General features: G+C 45.8%; 1 protein-coding gene across 1 annotated transcript in view; it reads right to left on the bottom strand.

The window, feature by feature from the left end:
• LOC117760570 overlaps nt 1-19,123 on the bottom strand; it is a 42,376-nt gene that overhangs the window by 10,646 nt on the left and 12,607 nt on the right. The window lies entirely within an intron of this gene.

Below are 19,123 nucleotides of genomic sequence, written 5' to 3'. Positions count from 1 at the left end.
CAGTTGAACCACACTGTGGTGCAGGCGAAACGATTTTGTCTCGCTGTAGAGCCGGGGCAAAAGATGAAGCAAAGCCTCGAGAGCAGGGCCTTTCTTCCCATGGCCCGCTCTCTTGGCGGGGTGAAAAAGATTATTGTCGTACACGTTGAGTTAAAAAAATGCATCAAAGTCGGCGGGGAGTGTGGCCCTGATTGAGAGAGCGACGGGTTGATGTTTCGAGGAGGGGGATCAACACGGATACATGTGGCGTGTAGCGTGTGCAGTGGCCACACACAAACCCAGACGCGTGGGAGTGTATTGGATTCTCATGGGCTGTCTGGGGAGGACACTGTCCCCCTCTCTCCTTTTTCTATCTCATTCCCTCCCGAGCGTGTGGTTTCCACTCATGTGAAGTATAAAGAATCTCTTCATCTCTCTCTTTCGGCTCTCTTTTGCATCCTGATGTGAAAAGAATTCATTCACTTGGCCCCGCAGTCCAACTCCCACTCATCCCAATTTATCAGTTACTGCCAATTGAGCCTAATTTGGAGCTTGTGGGAATCCAGGTGCTTATCATTAATGCTGCTTCGCTGTGGTTAGTGAGGATACGCGGGAGGAACTATGTGTCATGTTCCAGCATGTCTGCAAGGGCCTCGCCAAACCCTGCTTCCTCTCGATATACTGCATCCAGACACACACGCCCACACATGCAGTTGCATATAGGGAGGACGTGCCTGTGGTGAAGCTTCTGCAGATCGTCTTTTGTCATGCCAACATGAAAACGTAAATATCTCGGCGCTATTAAACGTATAATGTCGCCGCATGCCGATCCGGTCTCACGTTCGCTCTTAAACTTCTGTTCTCCCCGCTGACATGTGTTTTTGGTCAGTTTATCATAATATTGTGATATCATTAACTGCTTTCAACTTGGCTGGGACAAGTATACTGTTTCATATGTGAACGCGAAAACACATAGCATTTGAAAACCATCAAAGCAAACGGGCTAATGACAAACAAAGACGGCCTGTGGCCAAACTGTATCATGTGCAATCTAAATCCTCGAGGAAAACCACATCCCGAAAAACTCGCTGCTTCACATAATGTATAACCCTGGCTGGACTTCCTGTCAGACGTTTTAGAAGTGACACAAATAGACATATTCATGCAGAGTTCAAAGGGGTTTTGTTCTGTGGGTGTCTGAGCAGACAGAGAGCTTATGTTTGGTTTGTACAGTCAGCATCTGCACTGTCAGACTTTTAACATCCAATATAAAGCGCCGCATCACATTTCACTGTCTCAGTCATTATTGTCCACAAACCAAACTATGTCAAGAGTCATGCATCAGTGCAGTGACTGATGCCACTGGAATCTCCTCCTCTCCTCACAGTGAACTCAGCTCATCATGTCTATTGAATGTATTTTCTTCAATCAGACCCGGTCAACAACAGAAAACAAATAAAAGTTGGTCTTATCACGGCTGCAAAACTGGAAGAATCCTATATGTCCCATGGCAAAAGAATGAATTAATGAAATGATTAATCATCATAAGTACACATGTTGGGTAGAATTAATAATGTGTGAAATGCAACGGAGACATATATATATAGTTTTATTTGTATTTATGTCAATGTTAATGGCAGGTTGTCCTCTCCTGTGTGAATGATATAACTGCTGCTCTGCTTTCGATGACCAAAAAATTCATAAAAAATCTAATTACAAAAAACATACAAATGCCAGTTTAAATGTCTTTATTTCACCTTGTGTGTCATCCATTGATTTGTGTCTGTCCACTCTGAAACACGCTTGATGATTAAATTGAATAATTAAGTAATGACTTCTACTGTATCATGCACATCTTGCTTTACTGCACGACAGACACACAACCTCCTGCACTGACACAAAACGCTGGCAATCAATGCAAATCATGCACTGAAGATTTGTCTAATATGAACATACTACACAGGGATAGTGGGCTGGATGTTTAGAGTTATTTTTAATATCGCTTGCAAAGTAATGTGATATGTAATTTTTGTCAGTAAGAGTTTTCATTTTCATTTGTAAAAAAGAAAATGTGATGATTCATACAAAAGATGATGAGGTTTTAAAGACATGCTGAAATCGATGCCAAACTAAATGGAATTGCCATGAGTGTCTGCTTTTGAAAAAAAAAAATCTATCAGATAACTCAAATCGCGAGAACATCTTATTGGCTTCACACTTGGCATGTGTATTGTTAACAGCCCGAGGGAAGTGAGCTTTCTAACTTTGGTGCGATTGTAGCTGCTGCGGCTGGGACCCTGATCAAGACAACAGCACGTTCACGACAACGGCTGCGTTCCAGACATCAGCAACAACAACTGATGGATTCTCCAGTTTGGGTTTGAGCTTCACTGATCTTTGAATAATCAGGTGAACAGCTCTTTGTGCAGCGGCTCATTTACTGCAGGTGACTTTTACAGTTTCAGAAAGAAAGCTGCACTCAGCCCATTCCTAACTGGCATGTTTAGAGCAGGCGCTGCAGTAGTACGAGTAATTGTATCTGAAAAAAATCTGGTTTCAGTCAAAAAACATGAGATCCGTGGCACATTTGAGTAAAAAGGGAATTTGTAGTCAAACACTCACTCTCACACAAGCAATGAGAGAGGGACACAATCGAGGCAGGACATCCCATTTCCTGCTTCATGGGCGATAAGAGGATGGACACTCGAAAAAAGTGAAAGGCCTGTAAAAGAAAACACTTTCTTTGAGGGTCGTCATCCTCCTGAGAAACCGCTGGTGGGGGGGGGGGGGGTGCGGACACCAGCGGTGAGTATCTTTAGCTTCTCAGTCAACCAGTCCATAATGTTCATTAGCAGACCTGGGGGACATGAATGGAGGTTACACCTTTGTTCCGTAACCCTGTGCCTGGAGACACTCAGTAACATTAGATATGGCTGACCTGAGGTGAATGTTGGCCTCGGCGAGGGAGCGAGAGTGCCCATAGCGGGGGGGTGAGGAGAGGAGAAGAAGTGGTGCCCTCCAACCTGATAATCTCTTGTATTCCTTCCCCCATGGTGCTGCTTATTTCCAGCACCCCCGCCCCATTTTCTTTCCTCTTGTTGGTTAAGCTACTTATTGCCAAATTACAATTATTGCATGCGGAGGTCTGCCCCTTGCAGCGCTCTCGCACACAGACACACACTTCCTGCCAGCTGAGGTCCTGTTGGAAAGGGCCTGCAGACGATGTGCCCCTAATACATGTCTAATGGAACTGCATCAACTGTGTTTCATTAAAGTGACTCACTGGGATTTCTTTCTTTTTTTTGGCATTGTCTCGTTCAGAGAATTGAGAGATTACAAAAAAGGGGAAAAGAACAAATTCTTTTCTTTCAGACAGACGTGCCACTTAATCCTGGGAATTGTCCGTGTACCTCAGAATGTGTTAAACACCACAATGCACAGAACACAGTCCATGCTTATGTTAATACACCACAGTTTGGGACGGAAATAGAGCGCAATGAAAGATCACTTACACAGCAATACAAATTTGGTGGTCACGATGATTGTAAAAAGTCGACTGTAAAACTGCATCTAGCTTTGGGAAGAGAATCTATAAACGTGCCAGTTGTTTATAGGGACATTTTATATGCCACAACAAATGGCAATTTGAATGCCTGGGCATGACAACCAACCTAATCTCTGCCTCCTCCCCTTCCAGGAAAGCGGCTCTTGCAGTTTAATGTGTGTTCACACAGGCTGAAAATACACACTGCGTCACACTCCCTCCTGAACCGCAAAGAGCCCTCCTGTTAGGGCCAACCTTAATGAGGCAGGCGGCGTGTACGTGCCTGTGTGTGTGTGTGTGTGTGCGCTCACGTAGCGGCTAACACCTGGACCAGCTGCTCGCTATAAAGCACCAGCGCTGTCAGGGACTATTAAAGCACCTTGCGGGCAGCCATCTTTCTTCCTTCCCCTAAATCTCCAGCGAAGCCTCTAAAATCACTTAACAGCATCCTCCATTAATTGGCCTCCCACCTCCAACAGGCTTAACATGAGGGAACGAATTTGTATGTACGCACATGCACATTCAGAGCAGAGGAATGCTCTCACACACATTAAACCACAAACACACACACACCCTCAGGTGATTCAAACACTGCAAACACAGATCTTCCTTTTTTTTCCGCAGGCCTATTTGGTTTCTCACAAACGAAAGAGGCAGCGGGCGGTACGGCTGTGTGTGTGTGTGTGTGTGTGTGTGTGTGTGTGTGTGTGTGTGTGTGTGTGTGTGTGTGTGTGTGTGTGTGTGAGAGAGAGAGAGAGAGAGAGAGGGACGGTGGGGAGTGAGCTTATCTGGCTCAGCATCAGCATGATGATTTGCTCGAAGTCAGCGTTGTGTGGTTGCAGAGAGAACGCCTTTGTCCACCTGCCTGGAGGAGTGAATGTTGGGATCCTGCCTCAACAGACACCATCACATTCATTATATTTACCAAGTAGAGGAATTTATCTTGATTGTGTTTGTGCAGAGGCAAACAGACGGGTAATGGCGCACTGTCATTCTCCTCTTACCAGGACTGTAACGTCACTCCTGGAGCCCCACGAACATACAGCGAACGCACCGCAATCAAAGATTGGCTCAGCAAATACAACATGGGAAAATATCTGCAACTGTGCCTCATGCCCACCTCTGTTTTCAGGAGACTGCAGGTCATTATAAGGTTTCTTTATGATTGTCACATATGCAACAAACAGTAACTGGAAGATAATTCATTCACATCATTCATTTACATCATTTTAGCCTTTCCAGACTGCTACGACCACAATTGTTTTCCATGAGAGTTGATGGATGGCAGGTGAACAATGAAAACTACACTGAGAGCAACACTCTGCATGCATACAGTCATAAAATGTGAGCAAATCCAACAGTTTTAAAGATGAGCACGAAAGATGGAACATTATATGAGCTCAGAAGAAAGGTGGAGTTTCCTTTACAGGCAGCTGACAGTTTATAACAACAACCAAAATGCAACTGGACCTAAAAGCATAAAAAGCAGTAAATGATGAAGACATGATGAAGTGATGATGAAGACTCACACTGAGCAAGACTGTGGGAGTTTTAGCCCCAACAACAGTTGCACGTCTGTACTCATTTTTGAAAAAAGTGCAAAAAGTTTTTGAGAGTAAAGTTTGGGGAGATATTATTTTATATGTAAGCAAAATACTGTGCAAAATCCAGTACAACCCACAACTACAAGGGCACTCAGTAGAGCACATACCTCCACCAAAGGCTCAACATTTAAATTCACGAGATCTAGAGTTTTCCTGGTTCCACCCCCTGATTCCGAACCTCACCAAGATGTAATAGGTTCTTCCCATGACCCATGACCCTGTTCACCTGGTTCTGAGGTAATCGGTCCAGTAGGTTTTGCATAATCCTGATAAATATCAGATAGAGCAACAAACAAATGCAGTTGAAAACATAACCTCCCACAGAGAGGTCTCATAAACAGTAAGAATATGCATCTTTTTGCTATGTTAATACTTGCTGTTGTGTGTTGTAATGTATTTAGCTGTGAGACATGTTGAGATCACAGCTCAGGGAAATTATGCCTTTTATGGGAAATCACCTTTAAAATACAAACCAAAAACTTGACTCTTGACCTCATGTGAATCGTGGTAGATGTGGTGCATGACCACCTGACTCTCCATTAGAGAAAAACAAACACTGGGAATTATTTACCGATGTCATTTGACTCTGATCTGCTCAGCAGCTCGACTGGGTGTACGCCATCCACAAGTACATGTCAGCATGTGGAAGATTTACTGCCTCTGAGCCAGGGGCCCCGTTAAGCCCGGGAGTGAGAGGCTGATTGACTGAGTATGTGTTGGAATGGAGAGTGTGTATGTGGGTGTACGCGTGCATGCGCACGTGTGCGTATGTGACAGTGAACATGCGTATGACGGAATGTGTGTGAGAGCATCTGCGTGTCTGTGGGTGACGTCTGTATACGTGCACTTAGACGACCGGTGGGTAAATTCTTTCTCGACTAACCTATGCATTCCAATGTGTCCATATATGTGTGTGTGTGGGTGTGAGATTGTATATATGTGTGCTGTCTTAGAAGCCAGGCAGCAGGGGATAGTGTGGTACTTTGAGCTGGACCAAAGTTAACAGCTCATTAACACCAATTCATTACGGGCCACTTCTCCATCCCTCGCGGTGCTCTGCATTAAGACACAGCCAGCCGGCCGCTTTCACACACGGTGTAAATCACTGGGGCCAAATTCAAAGGCACAGAGGGGGAGCCAGGCCAGATAAGAACCCTCCCGGTGAGAAGTACTACCTTTATGTTCGTGTTTTTATAAGTGTGAGGGCGTGTACACGTGCAGGGATGCTGCAAGAAATCCTGGGCCTCCAGGCAGCAGCACACTGGCGACACTTGAAGGCTAAAGGTTGGTTCATTGAAGGTACAAAATTAGATGTGTTTGTGAGAATGTTTGTTCACTGTACAGGCAAGATCCAGCCGTCCACACCTTGGACAGGCGCTTTGCCAAATGCTGTGCAACACGATGTTGGGTCATTTGGCAGAAAGGATGAAAATCAGGTTTATCCTGGGCTGACTAAGAGATCAAAGACACTGTACACCCACCTACAAAGGTGACCTCCACCCAATGGACGGCACTAGTCGTGAATCACGTGATATCCACGTCCCATTGCAAACGTTGCTTTATCGCCTATTTTATTGTAAATTAGATAATTTAGTGAACATCATGTTGACACTGACAATTGAGAAGATAAACTAAGTATGAAAATGTCTTCTGATGTTATAAATCAAGTCAATAAATCAATCAAATCAAACCTTATTTATATAGCACCTATTTAACGTGTGAAGTCGGGCCATTTTCTTACGTTTTCAGTGAGATCCTCTGCAGAGGAGGTTTATGTGTGGGCGCAAATGTCTGTGTGAAAATCCTCCAGAGTTTCTGCAAACTTTCTCCGACTGGCCGTCAAGTGTAAAGTCTGCAGAAAGCCCAAAGGAGCCGATGGGAGAACACAGCAGGAGATCCACCGCTGGATTCACCGTGAGCGAGTCGGGTGGTAGATTTTTCGAACACGCAACAGACGCAAAAATGAAAAAAACTAAAACAAACAGAAAACAAATATCTCCAGCTGAAAAAGCTGTGCCACACACGTAGAACCAACGAAGATGTCAAGAGAGTTTGTGGTGATAAGGGCCGACGCGGGTGTTTGTGCTGTCAACAAAAACATGTGATCTCCGCAGCACATTTAAAACATTACTTCCTGCCTCCGCCTGCTGTGCCCCCCCTCACCTGAATCCTGCAGAGAATTTGTTGCTGTTGTGAACGCATCTGCGCAGAACTGCATTGTGCATGTGTGAAAGGTAAACTGCGGCGAAGGTCCGGACCAAATTCTCCGAAGATCCTTCGCAGGACACGTCTGAAACCAGCCATAGACTTCTGACTTCTTCATGCAAACCAGAGGAGTCGCCCTCTGCTGGTCATTTGAGAGAATAAAGGTTTCAGGGAATTCCGCCTTGGCTTCACTTTCCAGACCGGTCTACTTCCATTTTTATACACAGTCTATGACGGGCAGGGATTTTAATCCATGAAATCGATTACAAATTGGGAGTATATAAACATCTACAAGATATGTTTTTTCTATGAAGAAAAAAAAAGGCTAAATGTGACACATAGATGTAATTTATAAATTCAACTACATATTAAATGTGTCAATAAATATTTGTCTTCTTACATTATTGTTTGTATTCAAAAGTGAAATCATCACTGGATCCATAAAACGTAGGATTGTTGTTGAAAACCAAACTAAAGAAGGTGTAAGTTCATGTGAAAGGCCTGAGATGAGGAGAAGAGAGACAATTCTCTACAGAACAATCATGATGTTGAGAGGATTTGTGACACAGCTGCAGAGTCTCTATAGACACGCTCTCACAGGATGAGTGACGGCCCTAAAACGCAGCTGCTGGAGGTGCAGAGAAGTACCGAAGGAGTATCTCTGTGTATTTGTATGTCAGCGATCTGTCCCTTGATAGTTCGACCCTCTCAGCAGCTTCATTTGTAACACAAGACAGGTCGGCACAGAGAAGGAGCAGAGAAACAAGATCAAAGTGGTGAAGCGGAGTATCAGATGCAAAGAAGCTGTACATTTAGACAATAAATCACGAACAGCCTGCAACACTTTGACCTCTAACTTTAACAGCTCTATACTTTAACATGACTCAAAGTGCTAAATCTCAGTTTATAGTTTTAATCAGTTATAATCAGTGGGATCGTATTTAAATCTTTGAACATTGTTGGTCGTGTAAAGAAAAGGGTTCAAAGGTGAGGCTCTGTTGGCCCCAGGGAGAACAGCCTCTTGCAGAGTAACCACATGTGCATCCTTCTTACCCACAGTGCACAGGGGCCTTTGCTGTCATTGGTCCTAAATTTTAGGACTTCTCATTTGTTTTTAGACAGGTCCGAATGTTTTCCAGAGTTTGCCATATGTAGAGAACACAGCTGGAGATTGTCTGGGTCAGAAGCGTTCACAGGAAAACGTACGGATCATTCAGGTAAGGGGTGTCACCCGCGCTAGAGGACATGGCGTAAACATTTCGCTAAGAAAAACACCCAGTTTTTGTTAACAGCACATCGACACCGGCATCCTTAACCCCAGAAGCTCAGCAATCTCGTTGTTTTTCCAAGTTGACATCTTCGTCAGCATCTCCTACTTGTATGGGCAACTTTTTTTCATCCCGAAATATTTGCATTGTTCCAGTTTCACATTCGTCATATGTTGGAAACGTCATGGAAACGCCTACTTGTTGGCTGTGAAGGTCGTGGGCATTTTCCTGCTGTATTCCCACATGGGCTCACTTTGACATTCTCTGGGGTCTGGAAGGATGAGTAACGGAAAATGTCCACAGCAACTGACTCGGACATTCACTTTTTTACATACAGCCGCTCCGGAAGATTTCAGGGAACTGTGCGGACTTCAGTGTCTGAAAGCTGCTTCAGTCACTACAATGGCAGCCAATGCCACTTTTGAGGCTATTATCTGCTCCTGCTTCCAAAGCCATCCATTGTGAGGGGAGCGAAGAAGAAAGAGAAACAATCCTCTTATTATCAGGCAAATAAATACCAGCATATGGACTCACCGCTCACAATCCCCTCCGAGCTGCTTTTTGTTTGGCTCTGGGCACAATTTCAGTGCAAAACGTATTTAGACTTTAGCAGAGGGGTTGATGAGGTGAGGGATCGTTACCTCCGCGGGATTTTCTTTTGAAGGCTCCATTTCTCTGACCTCTTAAAAAAACAGGAGTGAGGAAAAGCCATAAAACCTATTTTCCATCACGTCTCTTTAAAGCGGTGCCCACAAGTGACGGGACAGAGAGAAGAAAGAAAAACTGGCTTCTGGATACCGTTTACATCACTCACATGTCAATGCAAATAAGGTGATCTGGCCGCTCAGCACTTCGTTTACCCCGAAACACAGAATAACAACAAACGTCTTTGTATCTTAGATGGTGCAGTGAATGTGTTTTTTGCCCATATAACTCTTCTACCTCTTAATCACAATAAGTTGGTGCCATAATAGGATTGTCAACTACCAAGGAGTGACAGCTTAAAAGAAACGCTTTCCAGTTGAAATGTGCCTTTGAGGGCCGATTTTCCAGAGCTTTCTTGCTTCACTTTAAAGCCCCATCCAATTCAGCAGCCCTTTCAGTGTAGCTGGGATACAAATCCATGCCACTGCAGCTATCACAGGCCCAGAATGAGCATAAAAAAGCTGCATTACATCTTGCTTCGTTTTTTTAAAAGGTTCTCTTTGGCTTCTCATGTGCCGCGGCCCTCTGCAGCGCAAACTGGCCCACTTTGGTCTGCCAAGTGTCTGTGTTACTGGGATTCGTCATAGGGAAGTCAAAGAATTGCCGTAAAGACAATGTGAGCAGCCACCATTTCATCGTAGCTCAGCCTCTCTATCTTATTTCAGAAACACCATTGTCATGCTGCCGCCTGCCAAAATGTGAACCCTAGGCCAGTTACCAATCAGCCGTCTGCAGGGGTGATTTTCTTTCAGTTAGCCATTGTGCTTCCAAGGTTCTTTACTTTAACTGCATCTCTCCCGACTGTTTATTTCCCTGCCACAGCTGACAGTTTGACAGATCTCAGGAGCGCTGGTGGTTTAGCGAGCGTGTCTTGGAGGCAGTGGCAGCGGATGCGAGTGATAACCATCCCCAGCCAAGGGCTACTGCTGTGCCTCCAATCCCTTTGTGGGTGATTTCAAGGCACGCTCACGCCATCTCGCACCATCCGCCCTCCTACAGCCCTCTTCACAAAAGGGGGCACATTCTCCACCCTCCCCCTTTAACGCTCCTACACTTTTGTGAGGAAGATGAAGGAAAAGTGAAGCTGCGGATGATTTTCACTGGTGTAGAGTCAGGTTGGGTCAAAGCAGAGACAGATGTACGGAAGGAGAAGTAATAGGGCATAATAGAGCTGCCCTGTGGTCCTTCCTTGTGATGATCACACAGATACGAATTGTTCCAAACACTTTTAATATTTATGATATCTGTAGCTTATCACCGAAGCAAGAGAATTGACTATATGGGGGCTGTCCGAAATCCCCCGTAAATTTTCCGGAGGGGCTGGATTCGCATCCATGTCCAAGTCAGTTGATCCAGACATTTTCCTGAAGCTTTCCTGCCAGTCCATTGGTAAAATGTCAGGAAGATGTGTGAGGGAGCCCGTGGGACAATCAAGGGCTGCGTTCTGCATGTGAAATGCAAACTTTGAATGTAAAACAATGAACAGCTATGCTCTTAAAAAGGAGGAGAATGCCCTCTTGGATGCTAACACTTTACCATCACGGCTGAAATCAATCATCAGGACGAAAAATATTGCAATGGGAACTATCTACAAGATGCACACTGCATGAACCAAATCTTATATGTCACATGTTTCAGATGAAGTCTTTTAACCTAGTGCCTGTGTAAACACAAGGAGGATTTGGGAGAGAATGTTCCCAGCAGCTCATTTCACCTCTCCTCACCCCTCGCTCCCGTCTTTCCTCTCCATCCGCAGGTCTGATAAAGCAGGGAGGCCCAGTGGCTGCACTGCTCTTCCCAACGAGCCCAGACCTGGGAATGAGAGGGGAACTCGTAAAAAGATAATCAGGCTTAACGAGGGCCCCTCAACTGCTGAGGGAGAGGCCACTTCTGCCTTTGGGTTTTCCTCCAGCCTAATGGGGAGCAGGAGACCACAGTGCTCAGGGATCACAGTCAAGCTACAGATGGGACACCAGGGAGAATGTGTTCTATCATGAACATCCCCACTTTGTGCTGTTTGTGACATATATTTGAAAACAGGTTTGATTTTGCAGGGAGGTCTGACTCAAAGTCTCAGTAAGGAGAGGAGTTGCATCAGTGCAGCTTTTTCATTTCTTCACAAAATATCAATAGAATTTTTGGGAACGAGATAAAACATGTTAATCCAATTTATCTCACCACTATATTAGTCAATTACTGCACCAAAATGTTTTACTTATTGTAAATAACATTTTCTCTCAAAGTTGTTTTTCTGTTGATTTTGTTTTCCATCATAGGGTTTTTTTTGTTCAGTTGTCTCTTGCACCAAAAGAGACACTTTGCCTTGAACTTTTTGTGGAGCCAATTTCAAGTCCCTTGAAATAATCAAATTAAGTAAAATTAGTGAACATTTTATTTATTTTCCTTCCCATCAAATTTTACAGGACATAAAATGAATTTCACATTCTATTTCTTGCAAATCAGACAGGAGATTCATTCTGTCTGCTTCTGGCTGGAGTGCGTGTATTTATGGACAAACTTCAGAGACTCTCAGCAAGACAGAATTTTTTTTAATTTAACATGGACAAAACTGTGCTTGGAACAAATTGCTATTGGCAGCACATAACTTGTATCGATCTGAGCAGCGTCATTTGCATTTGAAATGCCATTATACACGCCCAATCAAGAAAGATAAAGAGAGACAAAGGATGAAAGAGACAGAAGGGCAGAAATGAAAGGCAAGATGCTGGAATAAAAGACGAGCAAACAGAGCGGAGTTAGAAGGGAGAAGTACGTGAAGGAGTTGTAAACAAAGAGAGCAGCCAAAAAAGAGAACAAGAAAAAAATCGACTGCATGAGTGAGTTGGTGGTGCTGAAGAGGAGCCAAACCCTCCGGCCCTCACCGCAGCCACATCTTCATAAGCTGCAGTGCCTCCCTCTCCACAGTCCAGCCTCTGGCCCTGCAATAAATACATTTTCAATTACAAGCACAGGGGAACAAAAAGGAAGAGGAGGAGAAGAGGAAGGAGGGCGGGAGGGAGGAGGGCCCTTGAGAAGTCTGCGTGAATCCCCTGGATGACACCTCTGGCCACGAGGCTCAGATGTGCTGCGGCGGAGGCCCCGTCATCGTGCCCCGGCACACGCACGCAGTCTAATCACCGGCTGGCTCTTTGCAGCCAGTCAGCCATTTAACGGGGGCCAGGGCCTGAGTCCAGAAGTGCACCAGCCAGCACTTTGATGGAACACCTGCAGTGAAAGGGGATCTTTACTGGTTATAGTGCAACCTGAACCCCACACAGATGGAGGGTTGCGGGAACCCGCCACAGGGTCGGGGTCACGAGCGTGTGCTGGACTCCAGACATACCACCACCGGTGCCTTTGAAGACTATTATAGGTGGTTGTTGTCAAGGCTAATATATTGTTTACGTCAGTGAAACTGGATGTAATGGTGATATCGGACTCCAGTTCAACCTCTGACAGTGTAATCAGACCACAGCCTGTGAATATAGACTGTATCTGGGTTAAGCTCTAAGCTGCTTGTTGTCTGGAGCGACTTTACACACACTGTACTACGAGTCTGATCACAATGTCTGTGGTGACCTACACACTTCATCCACTTTATGTTTTACATCCACTTTGAAATTTCTCTCATCTGATCTGAATACAAACCGGTTTCACTGGATCGAAAAACAACTCATCAGCTTTCTGCAGAAATACAAACACAAACAAACAGACTATGTTATTTAGAACATGATGACGCTGCAAAGATGTGAGCGATAGAGCGAACTGCTTAATGGCGGTTCACACCTGGAGGCAAAAACAACAACCACGTAGGCTTAACATTCATACGTGGATTACACAAGACTTTGTGCACAGAAGACATTCGGCATAGGATGATGTGGGAGTTGTCAGGAAATTGAGGTAATTGGTTGCATCACATATAAAGACAAATGTGTTGTTAAACCCATAAATACACTCACAAGATTGGAAAAAAATCACGTGTTGCTCAACATGATTTTGTGAAATTACAGTTGAACCACTCGGCCTCAGCGATTCTGGACTCTTTTCCTTCACACCTCCAGCAAACAACCACTTCACGGTGGCTGGTTTTATTATTGTGGTTGTTTTTTTTCCCTCCTTGTGTCCAATATACTAATTTCTGAGCAAGATCCATTAATTGATATTATTTGCTAATATAAGATTGAGTTTTAAATGACCACAGTGGTCCTGCTGGGAGGGGTCCTATTTTATCTGTGGAGTATTCAAAGTAAAGGATGTGTCTCAAACATCTCTACAAAACAGGGATCTCTCCATATTCAATCAACCAATCAATCATACTTTATTTGTATAGCACCCTTCACACAGGTTAGGGCAGTTTAAAGTGCTTCATATTTGACTGATGAGCAAAGAATAAGAAAACAAAATTCAGAGTAAAATATAAAATATAGATACAGAGATAAGTTTTAGGCTTGCTTTCAAATATTTCAGAACTTCTAGCTGCTCTCAGTTCCTCAGGTGCAGGGTTCCAGGGGTTTGGAGCATAAAAGCTTCAAGCTGCAACACCAAATGATTTTGTCTTGCACTTTGGAACAGCTCCTAACCAAAGGAACTGAGGAGCCGTTCTTGTGCTTTAAGAAAGTGTAGAAAGTGTAAAAGAATCTTAAAATCAATGCGGGATTGGTACGTCAGGGATAAACAACCTTTGATAAGACAGAAGTTACAAATGAAGCTTTGGTCAAAATATTTGAGGCTCAGTCGAAGGTGGGCCATTATTATACAAAACATGCAACACAACATTTCACCGCACTGCATGGGAATGCTGGGTATCCCCGCTGCGACACAATACACCAGTCGGCAGCCATTGTAGTCACCAAATATGGGCTGTTGCAGAGAAGTCAGTGATGAATTTGTCGGCAGGTCTGGTTTCAGCAGCACAAAACAGAGCGCTGCCTCAGCTACACGGGCTGTCACTGTGCCCCGCCCAGGGTCACGGTCTCTGTTCTGAGCACCGTGACCGCTGCGGTAATTACCTAAATTGGTGAAGAAGAAAAAAACCTACGCATTCCTGGAGTGTCAGAGGGGCTGGGTTTGTGTGGGCAGAATGTGAGTGAGATTCTCTGATTCCGGGGTGGATGTGAGGGGATTTAAGCATTCAGGAATTTCCCCTCTCGTTTATGCTCTCCTGTCACCATCCCACCCATCACCCCACCCACCCCTTGATCTCCCCCCTGCTCCTCAATAGGGGAGGAGAAAGAGGGTTGGAGGCGAGAGACGCGCTGGAGGTCAAGAGAAGTATGTGGTCAGGCCTCCCTGGTCAGGACAGGTCAGTGGGCCGGGCGACCTCGAGGTGGGTCAATGTTGTCGTAGCTGGCGATACTGTAACCAAAGAATCTGCTGCTGCTTTGGGTCAGATCAACTTATTAACTGGTTATTTAATAAGAGGTTTATTAAGTTGTAATTGGCTTACAGCTGTAACGAGTAAATTGCCTCAGCTTCGGTCACTGGCCTCAGAGCTGGTTATGTTTCACCTTTCCTCTCCCGGCCTCCTGGCAGTAGCAGCAGCAGCAGCCGAGCACGCTCCCCGGAGACGATGGAGTAGCTAGCGTCATCAGGGCTAACGAGGACCACGCTTTTGCTGTTTCCACCAGGCCTGCCAACAGTTCCCAGACAGGGCCCCATTTCACGGCTGCCTGCTCAAGGTGTGGGACCGAGTGTGGGCCCCACAGCTGGTGGGGGGGCTGTGAAAAAGAAATAATGTGTTTGGATTTTTTGAGCATGAAATGTGTGTGTGTGTGTGTGTGTGTGTGTGTAAAAGCGTTTAGACTTGCTATAGTCTTGGAGTGCATGAGAGGTATAGTTGTGTGCCTCATAGTGGAATTTCCATGTCATTTCCTCTTTATCCAATCAGTAGGCCTGTGGGCCCCCAGCCTCGTCTGGCAGGGGGTTGTGGGAAACACGGTTCGACTGCGGGAGGTGATGTGATTTAGGCCTCGCTTGAAGGGAACGCACGGCTATTTTGACAGACGCTGGCCTCCTGCTCAGGCTGAGGTCTACAATTACACAGGACATAAACACGGTGCGCTGAGGCCAGGCTGGAGCAAGACAAGGCTGGAGCTCCGAGGGCCCCTGGGAACGGAAAATGCCACACAGCTTTGTCGAAGCCGCAGAGGCCTTGGCAGGCGCCCACAGACAGCCATCGCGTGACTGTGGGAGAGGGACGACTGGTGCGTAACGCTGGAGGACTACACTGAGAAAGACTAGCTGTGTGAGAACCCATCGAGAGAAACACACGCACACATGAAAGAGATGTCCTGTGTAGTAATATAATAAATTTGTGTACATATAAATGTGCACGTATGTCAGTCAAACATGTAGACACAAATAATCTTGTCGCCGCATGTTGTACAGACACTAAAAACTGGATACATTTGGATGGGAGACCCTTTCTCTTTCATCTCATCAAGCTACTTGCGCACTTCTTAAACAACTTCTTCTTCTCTCCCAGGAGTCCACATCAGGCCTCATCTTTCTCCCTGCGAATAAACTCAAAACCACCTTCTCTCCAGCTGCACGCTTCCTCCCTCCCTCCCTCCCTCCCTCCTCTTCCCCCTCGAGCGCGGGGGGTGAAAGTGCTCCACCTTGCTCTCACCGGGGTCTGTGTTCAGTTTCCTACGCAGAGAGGAAGCTCCACTGGGCCTAAAACAATTACCCATTTAAGTGTGGCAAATCAACTTGCATTGTGGAAACAATGCGGCGGCTGCCACTGTTATTTACTGTAATGAACTAGGCCCCATTGTGAGCACGGCGCTCTTCTGGGACCTCTCATTGAGCCGGGCTGAATGTAACAAGCCCTGAATGGATGTCAGTCCGCATAAAGGTTTTTGAGCAACAGTGAGAGTGTTGCCTTGTGGATAAAAAGAGTGGCGGTGAGATCATATTTACCCACCATTCAGCCTGCTTTATATACGCCCATCGGCCACATCCTATTTGGATAAATCAGGGACAGAGGGAGCGGCCGGCAGACTAGAGTGTATTTTCCACAGTCAATTCAGAGCGGGACCTGACACAAGCATGGGAAAGCAAATAACCCGGATTAGACTTCTTCAAAGGCCTGGCCCTGTGAAAGATGGGAGCAGGAGGAGCAGACAAAGGTGGGAGTTAGCAGTGCACACACACACACACACACTTAGTGTTATGACAGCAAGACACACACACACAATAAGTTGAGATGGAGTATAATGCTCTATCCAGCTGAGTTGTGGGTTTGTTTGGCTGTTTTTGAGTTTTTCTAAGACAGAGATCAGGGACACGGGGTAAAAGATGGATGGGTGTGTGTGTGTGAGAGGGTTCGAGGGAGCGAGATAGGGGCGGCATGTTGAGGCATCTACACAGCAGGATCAGACTCCACCTAACCTGCCTGGTGTGTGAGTCTCCACGCTCAGCCGAGCCAAGCCAGGCTTACCATGGCTACCCCTGCCAGGGTGTGTTTGTGTGCGCACGTGCGTTCGTTTGTGGAAACTTCCCATCTTTGAGTGCAACAAAAGTTCAACCAGGGATGTCTGCGTTTCATTAAACCCATTAGTGCATATCAGCTGCGGACAAACGTGGATCATTATAAAGCCAGTTTCCACCAAAACATGGGGGAATCTGACGGCTGCAGCCCTGAGGAGCTCACAGAGACTCTCCACAGCAGCATTCTGCAGTTCAGCAGCACACGCTACATACAGTACCTCAAACCACAATAACGTTAATGTTGCAGCGCAGGCTAATTTCTCTGTGGACGGGGCAGTTAAGAGCGTCAGTGCTCCCTGACATGAAATCATGTTACACACATGTGGTACATACCTCTGTACACAGCCTCCACTGCTGCACTGCGGACATGACATGCACCCAAAGACAAGCCTTTTCAACAGCAGGAATGTTCACAGCTGTGTGTGTGTGTGTGTGTGTGTGTGTGTGTGTGTGTGTGTGTGTGTGTGTGTGTGTGTGTGTGTGTGTGTGTGTGTGTGTGTGTGTGCGCATTTCATGCTTCAGTCCATTTCCCCCTCCTTCACTCCATATCTTTTCATATCAAAAGCTTGCCCACTTTTCCCAAGAGTCACGGTAGCCTCACAAATGTACACAAACACACACACACACACACACTTCTATACACACACTACACGCACACGCACACTCACACTTCCACATGCCGGCACACAGCACCCGTCTCCCTCAGGCGGTCTGGCTGTAAGATGATACCTCGTCTCAGAGCATTTCGCACATGCCTTCCCGGACAGTTCCCACACTCCCAGCCGCCTCAGCCTGTCTGACCTTTGCCAAGCCCGCCACCCTCCCCACTGCCCCCCTGAGCCTCCTTCCTCCTTCCCCCAGCTCCCCCTGCTCTCCCTCCTCTTCCTCATCTTCTCCCAGGGCCTGCGGTTTGGACAGCTGTGGCCAAGCTGGCTGCTCGGCTTGTGGAAAACATCCGCCACACATGGAGGACTGCGCTGATCCTTCTTGGCCTCCGCTGGCTGGCTGAGTGAGTGACTGGCTGGGCGACTGGTTGCCTTTTTCCCAATCCCACAAACACACACACACACACACACACACCACTACTTACACCCCTTCGCCTGATCCAACTCTGAAAATAATACGTGTAATTTTGGGGGGCACTGTTTAAGTTTAAGTTGAGAGCAACAGAAAGCTGTGGAGACAGATGATAACATGTCATGAACTCGCTTTGTCGTTGTGGTTACATGGGTTACACCTCAGGCCACTCGGACCACCAGCATGACCCCATATCCTTCAATTAACGTTCATTTAAACTGTGAATGATGATCACATTCAGACTTTTCCAGATATAATACACTTCACAATTCCTTGTTTTCCTGCTTGTGAAGGAATTCACATAGAAAGCCTATCTGGTTACTGTCTGCATCTATAACATTTAGCATTGTGACTAGCACATAGATATACATCTGACATATGACATCTGAGGTGATTTAGACTTTTAAAGTTCTTCTGATTTTAGACAATTCAATGAAACATTGTTACAGATTGTATCTTTAATATGCAGTGGGGTCCAAAAGTCTGACACCACTTTCCCGTTCAAGTTAATGAGAGAATGATCTCAGACTCTTGGACATGTTGGAAGCTACATTGCTCCCTCTCCCACAGACAGGCTTGTTTAAAATAGAACTCGTTCTCCAGCCTGGATGCAAGACTCCAAAGTCTTGTTGAGATGGATATTTTCTGCAGTGCAGGGCTAATCCCCAGCAGCATGGCTCCAATTTAAGGCCTCCCCACTGACATAGAGTGGTGCATAAACAGGCCTGGGTTACAACTCTACCCCCCCCCACTCTGCAGACCCTCTATCACCACCAGCACCTCATCCAACCTCCACATATGAGACTGATTTTGTTTTGGATCTGGGCTCTGGCCACTGCTTGGAGCCTTTTTTCTTTTTATGCATGCTGCAGAGTCAAACACACACAAACACACACAGAGACACACACACACAAGTGCACGCTCATGCACAGACACACACACAGTTTGTGCAGCTACCATTGTTTTCACTTCAATTCATTGTGGAAAGCCTAACCCAAACCATACTTGAGTCTAACCATAACCTTTACCTATCCTCAATTTACATCTTAACCGTAACCTGAACCAGGACCCCCAGAAATTACATTTTGCCTCATTAAGACCAAGCGTTGGTTCTCATGAAGACTACTGCATCTAAAAAGGTCAGTGTTTGTACCGGAAAAGGCCCCGAAGGGCAACAAAAACATGTAGACACACACTCAATTCTGCTTACTGTGGTGCATGCATGTATGAGGTTGATTGACTATATAAGA

The sequence above is a fragment of the Hippoglossus hippoglossus genome, chromosome 4 (assembly GCF_009819705.1).
Source record: "Hippoglossus hippoglossus isolate fHipHip1 chromosome 4, fHipHip1.pri, whole genome shotgun sequence".
Lineage (NCBI taxonomy): Eukaryota > Metazoa > Chordata > Actinopteri > Pleuronectiformes > Pleuronectidae > Hippoglossus > Hippoglossus hippoglossus.
Note: the sequence above shows the minus strand (reverse complement) of the source record. Positions and strands in the feature narration are given on the sequence as shown.